The sequence below is a fragment of the Belonocnema kinseyi genome, chromosome 4, assembly GCF_010883055.1.
Source record: "Belonocnema kinseyi isolate 2016_QV_RU_SX_M_011 chromosome 4, B_treatae_v1, whole genome shotgun sequence".
Classification (NCBI taxonomy): Eukaryota; Metazoa; Arthropoda; class Insecta; order Hymenoptera; family Cynipidae; genus Belonocnema; species Belonocnema kinseyi.
The window spans coordinates 85,820,233-85,825,469 of NC_046660.1; the positions used below are offsets into that span (position 1 = coordinate 85,820,233).

The 5,237-nt window shown below is 30.2% G+C and overlaps 1 pseudogene; it reads left to right on the forward strand.

The window, feature by feature from the left end:
• Nucleotides 1-4,401: 4,401 nt before the first annotated feature.
• Nucleotides 4,402-5,237, forward strand: part of LOC117171491 — a 10,553-nt pseudogene continuing 9,717 nt past the window's right edge.

The following is a 5,237-nucleotide window of genomic DNA, read 5'->3' on the forward strand; positions in this document are numbered from 1 at the left end:
CCATTAACACCTAGCTAAAAATTAGCGTTATGTTCTTGAATTAAGAGTTCTTATTCTGATCCCTCTAATAGCTTAATTGGAAAAGCACCTGACCGGAAATCACAAGTTTTGTGGTTCGATTCCCAATGGAGTGAAGATGGAGTAGGATCTTTTTTTCAAGAAATAATTTTAATTTAACTATTTTTAGTTAAATCTAAATTTTTTGTATTTAAAGGTTTCCTATTATATTTTTAGTTGAAAATTCATCTTTTTTTGTTAAAAATTCTACTTTTTGTTTTGAAGTTTAATTGTTTTGTTGAATATTAAATTATTTTCTTAAAAAGTAATTTTTTTTTTGAAAAGTCTACTATTATATTTCCGGTTCAGAACTCATATCTTTTGGTTAAATATTTTACTATTTGGTTAAAATTTTTATTATTTTGTTGAACTTCCATTTATTTCATTAAGCTATTTTGCTAAAAAATTAACACTTTTTGTTTAAAGTCTAATCTATTTTAATAGTCTAAGATGTTAATTTTGTTTGTCTACTTGGTCATAATCGATATTATTAAAATATTGAATAATTTTTTAAGATTGCGAAAAAAAAGGTCCGTCCACTGAGCGCCGCCACCAAGGAAAATTATAAAATGGAATAGGCCATATTTTTTTGCTTTTTTTTGCTAATTTTATGCTAAACAAAAATTTTTTTTGCTCTTTAAACTTCGGAGAAAAGGGTGACGGCGCTGGCAGGACGTCCACTCAGCGCCACCACCTACAAAAACTCACTAAAATGATTATACTGCGATAAACGATAAGTGGAGATTTTTTTGCTTTTTTTTTTCTCTATGATGACATATGTTAAGTTTCCCAAAAAACTACACCTAAGTCTTACACAACTACCCCCTGTGATCAAAAACATTTTCAAAATGGCAAAACTACCTTCAACAATGTAAACATGATTTAGGGCTTCAAATTAATCGCATGACACTTGAAAATTTCGCCCTCTTTATAATTTCCCCAAAACTACCCTTCCACGTGAATGTACGCAGAAAAACATTTATATGTATTAAAAAAGCATTAAAATAATCAAACTTGGAAGAAACTATTAGTTGATATATTTTTTCTCTTTTTTTTGCCATACATACCCTTGCCTCGTCATCAAAAACTTTTTAAAAGTTGGAACACCACCTTGAACAATGCAAAAATGATTTAGAAATCCAAATTGATTACATGGCTCTTCAAAATTTCCCCCTCTTCATAATTTTCTCGAAAAACTACCCTTCCACGTTAGCGTATACAGCGGAACATATATATGTATGAAAAAAGCATACAGAATAATACAACTTAGAAAACACTCTTAGTTGATATTTTTTGCTTTTTTTTGCTTTCTGATAATATATAAAACGTTCCCCAAAAACTACCCCTAAGTCATGCATACTCACCCCTCGTGATCAGAAACGTTTTAAAAGTTAAAAAAACACCTTGAACAATATAAAAATGATTTAGGACTCAAAATTAATAAAATGAAACTTGCAAATTTCCCTCTCAATATAATTATCCTGAAAAACTACCCTTCCACTAAACGTATGCAGCGAAGATGTTCTGTTGCATACGTTCACGTGGAATTGTAGTTTTGGCAATATTATAATGAGAGGGAAATTTTCAAGTGGCATGTAATTAATTTGGAATTCTAAATCATTTTTACATTGTTCAAGGTGGTTTTACAGCATTCAAAACGTTTTTGATTAGGACGGGTGAGTATGCATGACTTAGGGGCAGTTTTTGGGAACGTATTACATATTACCAGAGAGCAAAAAAAGAGCAAAAAAATATCAACTAACAGTGTTTTCTAAGTTGTATTATTTTTTATGCTTTTTCATACATATATTTTTTCCGCTGTATACGTTCACGTGGAAGGGTAGTTTTGGGGAAATTATAAAAAGGGCGAAATTTTCAAGTGTCATGTGATTAATTTGAAGCCCTAAATCATGTTTACATTGTTGAAGGTAGTTTTCCCATTTAGAAAACGTTTTTGATCACAGGGGTTAGTTGTGTAAGACTTAGGGGTAGTTTTTTGGGAAACGTAATATATGTCATCATAGAGCAAAAAAAAGCAAAAAAATTTCCACTTATCGTTTATCGCATTATAATAATTTTTAGTGAGTTTACGTAGGTGGCGGCGCTGAGTGGATGTCTTGCTAGCACCACCACCCTTTTCTCCGAAGTTTAAAGAGCAAAAAAACTTTTTTTAGCATAAAATTAGCAAAAAAAGCAAAAAAATATGGCGTACTACATTTTAGAATTTGCCTTGGTGGCGGCGCTGAGTGGACGGACCTGAAAAACACGCTCCCTAGCTCCGCTGGGATATGAGCCCAGGTTCTTCAGATTGCCGGTCTGATGCTCTACTCTACCAACTGAGCTACGGAGAGACGAAAACACTTTTTTCACAATCTCCTTACAAGCAGAATGTCAACGTCATTCCTTATACTTGTGAGATTTTGAGATATGAGCCCAGGTCCTTCAGATTGCCGGTCTGATGTTGAAGGACATGGGCTCATATCCCAGCGGAGCTAGAGAGCGTTTTTTTCGCAATCTTAAAAAATTAATGAATATTTTAATAATATTGATTATGATCAAGTAGACAAAAAAAATTAACATCTTAAACTATTAATTAATTTCCCTGGTCAAAAAACTTCATATTATTTTCGATTGCAAATTCATGGCTTTTGGTTAAAAAATCATCTTTTCGTTTAAAGATTCAACTGTTTTCTAAGATTTGTCTTGTTGGCTTGAACATTCAACTATTTGTTTAAAAAGGTAACACTTTTTGGTTGCTGTTTATTCTATTTTGTTTGAAAACTCGATCATTTGGTTAAAAATTCAACATTTTGTTGAAAATTCGCCTTTTTGCTTGCAAATTGAATAACTATTTTATTGTAAATGCAACTTTTTGTAAGAAAATTGATCTTTTTTGGTTGAAAATGAACTTTTTTGTTGAAAATTCATCTTTTCGGATTCAAAAGTCAAATTTTTTCTGAAACATTCTATATTTCAGGTAGAAAACTCAACTCTTTTGTTGAAAATTTGTCTTTTTGGGTGGAAAATTCATCTTTTTTATTCTAAATTCCACAATTTTGTTGACAATTCCATATATTTCAACTTTAAATCTTAGAAATATGTTACCTGTATTGATTTTTTGTAAAATAAGTGATTCTCCTATTTTCCCCTATTTTATTGAAAAATCACCTTATTTCCCCTGCTTTGAAAGAATTTTGGTCTTTTAAGTCTGAAATAACTTTTACACTAATTTGCATAATATATTTTTTTAGCTTTAGTGGTCATCCTACTTTTTGTGAATAAATTTTTCGCTACTTTTCGTATTATTTAAGGGGGGACTTCGGTCTTTTTGGTGAAAAAAAAACATTTTTTTCTTAATTTTTTTTTTAAATCTGGTTAAGCTAATTTTATTATACTATTCTACATATTATAGTTTATGATTTAAACATTATTTTCTCAAATTTTGATTACAAAACATGAGGAAATAAGCCGGTGACAGAGCGTTTTCAAAAACGTCTTTTTCAAAAGATAGTGTGCGGTGCAACTTGCAACTCATCGTAGAATCATCTAAAATCAAAAAGCAAGTGAGGTTTGTTAAAGTGCATGTTCTTCCTCCTCTCAACGGGTTTTTAAAAAAATAATTTGACAGCTATAAAATGGCGGAATTTTTAATAAAAAATCACTAGTTTTGCTTAAAAAGACCATCAAATTTTGAAAAAATGATACTTAAATCATAAGCTATAATATGTAGAATAGTATAATAAAGTTACCTTAACCGGATTTAAAAAAAGTGCAGAAAAAAAGATTATTGAGACAATCAGCAAGTTGATACAATCTTTAATTATTTTCGGATGTCGTTTTGTTTAGATTCTTATGCATGTAAACTATCATACCTTGTTGTCCACCCTATGATTATATTCTTCTTTGATTCGAATCAAAGTTACTTACGATTAGCCTCTATATCTAAGCGTATTTGAAAACACAATTTTCCGCATATGATAAGCGTGTGAGCATTTAAGTATAGTCTCTTCTCGACAAAGGATGCTGATGTGCAATGAGCAACATTGATAATCGAACATGAGCAGTTGATATTTAGTCGTGAACAGAACACCTCATACCTTCTTGTACTTCTTTGCTCTAAAAAATCATATATCTAAAAATAAAAAAATTCTCATACTGTATTAATTACGCTTTAAATGTATCAATTGATGATTTCCTAAATTGTTTACACTTCGAATATGAAAAATGGATGAGGATTTGAAACCAGAGAATTTCAAAAGAATATTTTCTATACGAATCAATTAATATTTCGAAAAATATTTACCTTTCTGTTGGTTTAAACCATTTTGATTTACAAGTGAGAATTTTCATTTTGCCAGTGCAATAGATCAGTATCATTTACACAGTTATATTTATTATAATGAGTTTCTAATAAAAACCTGACTGTGATTTTGCTGCAAAATAAATGTAGTATTATTTAATGCGTAAAAAATTTTTATTCAATGGGTGATTTTGAACAACGTGGATACGCCAATGATGCGTTTAATAGCGACGAATTTCCATCGAATGGAAACTACAGAGAAAAATCAAGAAGAGATCCCGAGAATCAATCAAAATTCCTTGACTCACGAGGAAAAGTTACACCCTTATCTGAAAATTCGGTAATTAGCGAATTAAGAATATTGTTCCAATAATTTATTACCAAAATGAATGAGAAACCAAAAAAAGAAAAATGAGAAGTTTTTATATGACTATTTTGTTGGATTAACGTTGCCACTGGATTTCAATGTTTTAAATGATTCAATTTTAAAAGCTTCAAGCTTACATTCATTTGTTAAGAATCCAAATAAACATTATTAAATTCTTATGATTTTAGTTTGACTATTTTAATTTTTAGGAATGTTTGTATATCTTCCTTTTTTCATTCGAAACGCTGCAAATTTGAAAATATAAAATTTTACAATTAAAATCTTTATTTTAAGTCCACTAGGGAGTCCTTTCTTTGCTTTTTTTCTTTAGAATTCTTTCAACAATTGCATCTAATTTAAAAAAACAAAATAAAGCTGAACCATGATTTTACCAAATTTAACATTTATGGGCTCAATACAGTCTGTCAAGTTAAAGCGTGGGTGGCTTTACTCGCAGTCGGTAAGGTGTATCGACATGATTTTGGTGTCAAAATATTAAGAAGAGCTCCCTCT